Genomic DNA, 7,942 nt, shown 5'->3' on the forward strand with positions numbered 1-7,942 from the left:
GCCTTTTTTTTTTTTTTGTTCTTTGGTTAGTGGGGATATAGTATAGGTTTCAAACTAAAACTAAAACTAAATCCAAATACAAAACTGTGTTTGTTTATATCTTTTAATGTTGATGATAATATAAATAGGAGAATCTCTCTTATAATTTATTATCTAATTTGAAAGCTTTTCTAAATTCTTCTTCTTTAAGTTTAAAAAAAGAATGAAATTTGAATGGGGGTAATAAATGGTAATTTATAAAAATAGAATTATTGTTCCCAAAAAAAAGTGTAATGATGAGTTGGGGGGGAGGGAAGAAATGAAAAATATGAAAAGTATGAAAAAAAATTAAAATGTAAACGTAAATGTAAATGTAAATGAATGAATGAATGAATGAACGAATGACTGAGTAAATGAATGACTGAGTGAGTGAGTGAGTGAGTGAATAAAATACAAATGTAAACTTCTTCTTCTTCTTAACAACAAGCAAGTAACCTCAATTAATCTTAACCACGGAAGTATATATACAAAAAAAAAAAGGGGGCAAACAGATTAAAAAGTAAAACTCAAAATAAAATGAAAAGATTATTGCTTAAAATCTAAATAAAAAAAAAAAAAAAAAAAAATTTGGCAAAGAGTATATTATATATATATATATACATTTTTGGAAAATGTTGATTTCAAGAAATGGGTTTGGCTTTTTGATTTTTGATTTTTCTTTTTAATTTGGTGGTTATTATTATCTCTACAATAACAACAATGTATATTAAAACTCTAGGAAAATATAGAATAACAAAAAAAAAAAAAAAAAAAAAAAAAAATTCGAACACAAGAAGGAAAGAGAAATTAAACATTACAGGAGGAACCACCACCAGCAGTACCACCAGCAGCAGGTGCAGCAGCAAAGGTGCTTAAAAAAAGAAAAAGAGAGAACATAATCATCATTATTATTATTATTATTATCATTATCAAAGTATAGAAAGGCAATTGGAAGAAAGAAAGAAAGAAAGAAAGAAAAAAAAAAAAAAAAAGTCCAGAAACATAACCGCCCCGCCCAAACAAGCTGCATTTACCACAAATAAAAAGAACCCATTAAACATATTAACTAACAATCAATCCAAAGACAAAAATATTACAAAAGAGACAGAGAGAGTTAACCACAAAGCAATATTCAAGAGAAATGGATTATGCATAATAATAATAATAATAATAGTAAACCCTCCCAAAAAGAAAGGGCAAAAAAAAATTGGGATTTCTTTAGAGGGAAGGAATGAGGGAAGGAATGAGGGAGGCAGGCAGGCAGGAGGGGGTGCAAAAAAAAAATTCTGTGTCTCATTCTTCTTCTTCTTCTTTTTTTTTTTTATTTATTTCCGACATGCAGAAATTTAGTTCCGCATATATTCACAATATATCCCTCTCTATCTCTATCTCTATCTCTCTGTCTATTTCTCTTTCTTTTCACAAAGACTTTATATATAAACAAAGGAGGAGGGAAAAAAAAGGGAATTTTAGTATTATTTTGAACAAACTGACAAATATTACATTTCATTTGAACGGACAATATTTCTTTTTTTTTAAGTCGTACAACATATCGTTCTTGTTCTTGTTGTTGTTGTTTTTTCTTTCTTAACAATCAAATTAAAAAGTCTGAAAAGTGTATAGTTATTACAAGGAAAGAATGATAACCAGTAATCATTCAAGATTTACAATGAAAAAAAAAAAAAAAAAAAAAAAACTTACAGAGTTGGAAGAACGATAAAATAATGAAACGATTTCTTAACAATACGAAAAGTAAGTCCCTTCCCCCCTCTCCCTCCCCTGCGGGAAATTCATTGAAAAATGTGGTTTTAAAGTCAAGAGTTATTCTTCAAAAATACCTTTGTTGTTGTTGTTAATCATTCCATTCTTCTATTAACTCATTCACCAACTGTATTGTTATTATGATTATTATTACTATTATTAGTTTGAGGCCGACATGTGCATGTCTATTACCTTATCACTTAAGACCCGTTTAATGGGTCTTGAACAAAAAAAAAAAAAAAGAAAACAATACTGTAGATATTTTCGGGGGATAAACAATAATAGTAGTATTAGAAAAAAGTTATTCTTGAAATGTTTGTGTCTGGCGCAATTGTTGTTGTTGTTGTTGTTGTTGTTTTTCTTAGGAGGAAGGAAGGGTAATTTTGGAATGTTAATAAATCTTCACAAAATAAAAAGAAAGAAAGAATTTTACTTAGGGCGGGATTGGCAAGGGTACGGGAGCGAGGGAGGGGAGGAGGGTCGTTCCGCCTATTGATGAAATAACTGCAAAGCTGCACCCTGCACCCTGCACCCTGCGCCCAAAAATATTCAATATACTTTAAACTAGACCATATTCTACAAACTATATAGATCTACTGGATTTATCGTTGTTTGAAATGGAAAAAAAAAAAAAAAAGAAAACAGATAAGAAAAAATAGGGGGACGGGAGGGAGGGAGGGAGGGAGGAACAGAATGACTATTACTAATAATTATTAGTGCCGTTTAATTAGTTGGATAAAACTATGTATGTGGGTCTGTGGGTCTGTGGATGGTCTAAACTCTTTTGGATATTTTTTTTTCCACACATTCAATTGTTTAAATGTCGGGAATTATTATGGTTGTTGGATTTACTTTTATTTTGTGACACACTGAAATTATTACTATACAAAAACAGGAAACACCAGGAAACACCAGGAAACGCCACCACCAGAAGAAGAAGAAGAAGAAGATGAAGAAGTTAGACAAAAAAAAACCCGACAAGAAATACAAATGCATAATCTACAAAAATTGTCCTCTTTATAATTTCTATTTTTTGCCATTTTCGGTCTTTAAATTTTCTTCGTTCACCAATTTGGGATTATTCTTTTCCTATTTCTTTAAGATCCCTTAATTTCTAAACATAATAATAACAACCACCACAACCACCACAACCACAACAACCACAACAACCACCACAGTGAAATATGATTTATTGTTTTATTGGTCATTAGATGATATTATATTCATATGGAGATGAGAATAAAGGATGTTTCATGTCTTTGTTTATATCAACGGACATATATGTTCATAAGCATTCATCGTTCCACCCATGTCCGCCCCCCCCAGCTTCATACATACATACATACATAAATTTGTACCTTATTCTTTTGTTGTTGTTGTTGTTGTTGGATATGCACTCAACGCTTTATTCAGTCCTCTATAATAAATCAATTGATCATGTTTAATTCTAATATATGTGTGTCCACACACAAAATGTACTGAAACTAAAATTTGCTGAATATAAGAAAGAAAAAAACAATACCATTATTTATTTATTAGTGCCAGAAACAATAGAGGAATGAAAAAAAAAAAAACAAAGAACACAAATCATGTTACCACTTTTAGGTAGATATATTTAAATTAACCATTGTGATGTATATGCATATGTGATATTCCTTCTACTCTCTCCCCATCACTCACTCATAAAAAAAGCAGTTGAATTTTTTTTTTATTGTCTAAATATCTTGGTGTAAACTTGAGTAATAAGTACAAAGGTAAAATGAAATATCAGACAATATATATAACCAATTTTAGTTTAGTTTGGTTTGGTTTGGTTTGGTTAGGGGTGCAAAAAAGCCTGTTCCTGTTAGAACTAAACTAAACTAAACTAAACCAAAACCAAAACCAAAACCCTAAAAACTACTACTACTAGTTATATGCTTTTAAGGTAGTATTTACTTTCATTCAATTTCTTGATTCTCCTTATTTCTTAGCTTTTTAATTTTAACATTTTTTTTTTTAGGTGTTTTCTTAATGAGTAAAAAATTTTACAATCAAATTACGAATAATCAAATATCAAAATTTCATTTAGCCACCCTTCCCTCTCCCACGTCCCCAACAACTAATTTTGTTTCAAAATGTCTTTATAAATTTATGTTAAGATTATTTGCCAAAAAAAAAGAAAAAAAAAACTTTTATAACCAAAGGATTAATATAACCAGTTAATAACAAAAAAAGAAATAGAAATCTAATGACAATTATGAACACCTTCTCAACAAACCTTGAATAATCAGTCTTTTACCCTTACTATCTTTTACCCTTACTATCTTTTAGTCTTTATTTTATTTATTTTATTTTATTTTTTAATCCTGTTGTTATCCATATTCTCCAAACACCAAAAAATGATATTTGAAATCAAATCAAATCAAATTGCATAGAATTGTATGATTCTTACTTAATTAATTAATTAATTAATTAATTAATTATTGAACAAGAAAATGAACAAAAGGTCCAATTGGTCACCAGCTTAAGACAAACTAACTAAGCAAAGAAGAAGAAGAAGAAGAATTATTCTTATTATTATTATTATTGTATAAGTGTGGGTGTGATTATGGGATGATGGGATGATTTGGCTGCAGTATAGTTAAAGCTGCAAATTGAATTTTTTAAGAAAGAAGAAAAAAAAAAAAAAAAAAAAAAAATTTTTTTCTATATCTCAACTCAGGAATTACCGAAATCTGTAATGATGATAACATATACTCTCCCATACATTACATATATTACATATATTACATAATAATAGGCAACTTCCAACATACTATATATATTATTGAGGATCAGTTATTTCCTAATCAAGTCAATTTATCCTAACTCATCATCATCATCATCACCCAAGTTTTTAAAAGAAGTTTGTTAGATTATACAGAATTCCATTTCTTTCTCTTTCCCTAGGTTGATACGTTTTCTCTCTCTCTCAAGTCTAGACTGGGTTTTCCATTCCATTCCCTGTTTTTTATTTCTTTATTTCTTTGTTTTTTTTTTTTTTTTTTTACTTGAAAGGCGGGAATATTCCGAATATTCTTGTGAATTGTTTTTTTTTTTTTCAAGTTAAGAAAATACCCTCCCCCCACTCCTCCCTTTCTTCCAAGCCATTATCATCAACTCAGTAAACAGTAAGACTATACAACAAACAATAGTTGTTACAATTATCTCAACTAAAACTAAAACTAAAACTAAAACTAAAACTAAAACTAGGAGGACAAAAAGATTTTTTTAAAAAAAAGGCTGAACGGAAGAGGAAGAGAGAGGGAGGAGGAGGAGGAGAAGGAGGGACATATGAATAATTTTCAAGAGTTCATAACAATCATTTTTTTTAGCCTAGTATTTTAATTTTTGACTTCAAGTATATCCTGCAATTTATTTTTTTTTTTTTTTTTTTGGTTTGCGGTTACGAGAATAACCTAAAACAACAACGTATGTAAATGTTACTACTTTATGTCGCCATTTTAAATTTATGGTATTTTCACTTTACTATTTTGACACCAACACCCAACACCCATCATCAGCAGCAGTAGCAGTAGCAGTAGCAGTAGCAGTAGCACTTGACTAAATCAAAGAAATGATTTGGGTATTTACAACAATTGTATAGTAATATTTTATTATTGATGATTATTTTCATTCAAAACACTAAATCATTTCCAAGCCCCTCTCAGGGTAGAGAGAGGGTAGGGGGGGGGGTGTAAATCTGAAATCTGAAAAATGTGAAAAATGTGAAAAAAAAAAAAAAAATTATTTTGCATTTTTGTAAAACTATCACGATGGTGGTGGTAGTGATGGTGTTTTTGTTTAATAAGAAATTAAAAAAAAAATAAAAACGCCGTACAAATATATATCCTTTAATCTACTGTTTTCTTTTTCTTTAAATATAGTTCATTAATTTATTAATTTATTGATATCAACTTGATAACAGTAATACTTACGATAGTTCATACATATATTTATTTAATGAATATTATTTGAGTAGTAGTAGTACTAGTAGTACTAGTAGTAGTAATAATAGTAGTAATAATAGTAATGTGAGAACAATAAATGAATTTCGTTGTTTCATTGTTTACTCAAGCCCAAAAAAAAAAATGACAAGAATAATAATACCCAAGCGATGGAGTGGAGGGGTTTAGACCCGACTTCAACTTCAACTACAACCATGTATTAACACGTAACGGTTTTTCTTCTTCGTGAATTCTTGCTTTTTTGAACGTTATTTCATTCCACTTTTCTACCTTCTACCTTCTACTTTCTACCTTCAATTTTAGTAAGGGTGCTGTTGATTTGCATGTATAATTATAATTAAGCATTTACTATTAAAGGTAAAGGTATTTTTCACTCATGGAATTGTCCTTTTTTTTTTTTTTAAAGTAGAACAAAACTGAAATCCGGACAAAAATTATACAACTTAACTTAACTTAACTTAACTTGGTTGGTGGGTGAATTATAATCATTATTGTTATATTATGTCAAATTTTGTGAGACCAAATAAAAAAAAAAAATTTGCAATTCTTAATTTTTTGTGTCAGTTTATTATAATTATATTAAAATGGATGAAAAAAAAAAAAAAAAAAAACATGAAGAGGAAAATGGATATGTCAAAACATCTGATTTACTTTTCATTGTTTTTTATCTCATCATCATCATTATCATTCAATTCTACAAAGTTAACTTTCATTACCTAGAGTACACAAGTTTATCAATTGGTGTCAGATGTATGAGCGTATGTGAGTATGTGAGTATGAATTAATTATTGTTTTAATGGTCTTATTATTATTATTATTATTATTATTATTATTATTATTATTTTACAGTTGTCTGTCTTTTTAGCATTACTTTTGTATTTTGGTTATTGTTTTCTTTCATTTTCTTTCTATTGGAATTTTTCTGGGCAAATTGGACTGGGATGAGGTTGAAGACTGGATAAGTTAAAAAAAAACAAGACATCACAAAATATAATATTAATTTGATGGAATGGGATGGTATAGGGGATGCCTATGCTTATATGAAAAGTTTTTACACACATATTTTCTTTTTTCCCCCTTTATTCTTTCTAGGCACAATTTCATTTTCATAACCTGATATTCTGCTGCCAAGTAAATATATAAAAGGGAATGTTAACTAAGTAACCATTGCCTTTATTTCCTGAACAGGCAAAAGCCGAAAAATGAAATATAAAAGAATCAGACATAAGAAGTTGTTAAGAACAGGGCAGTGTTTCTATGATTTGGAATTAAGGCACCAACCAATCAACCAATCAACCAACCAACAACTGACTCAACTACCATTATGGAACATAACAATATACATATATAAAGAAACAACAACAACAACAACAACAACAACTTACAATGAAAGAAAGAAAAATGGCTGTTAAAACCACTATAGTTTTCTGAACATGAATTCTCACCTGTAACACATCTCCATTAAACAATAGTAAATAAGTAAGTAAGTAAGTAAGTAAGTAAGTTCTTTGATATGTATAATACACCCGTCCCCAAAAAAAGAAAACTTTCTTGTTAAAGTTAACGGAAATTCGGGATTTACATTTTATTGCCTTTGTATGTATAAAACAATTAATCGTTGTAATATTGAATTACAAGAAAACAATGGAAATCAACTATATTTTTTTTTTTTGCTTTTCATTTTCCCCTTTTCTTTCTATTTCTTTCTTTCTTTCTTTCTTTCTTTTCTGATTATACTTTTTTGTTGTTTCAATTAATTTTCAACATTCCCATATCCTCACATCCATTATTATTATTATTATTATTATTATTATTATTATTATTGTTGTTGTTGTTGTTGTTCCTGATAATGATAATGATAGTATATCCAGAGTTGTTATCTTTTATATAATGAGGTATAACAATCTCTGATAATTGTTGTATACTTTGGTCAATACTCAGAAATTTGTAATATATTATATTATATTGTATTGTATTGTATTGAGTGTTTCATATCATATGTCTTTGCAGTTTGTGTCTGGCTGGCTATATCACAAAAATTTAAATATTTATACCATACCTTATTTTTGTGTCGTCTAGGTCATTTATATTCCGCCTTACACATATATATATATACATATGATCGCAAAAATATGTGGACTACTACCCTTCTTCTTCTACTTGTTCTTCTTTTT

This window comes from Candida dubliniensis, chromosome 1 (assembly GCF_000026945.1).
Source record: "Candida dubliniensis CD36 chromosome 1, complete sequence".
In the NCBI taxonomy this organism is placed as follows: domain Eukaryota; kingdom Fungi; phylum Ascomycota; class Pichiomycetes; order Serinales; family Debaryomycetaceae; genus Candida; species Candida dubliniensis.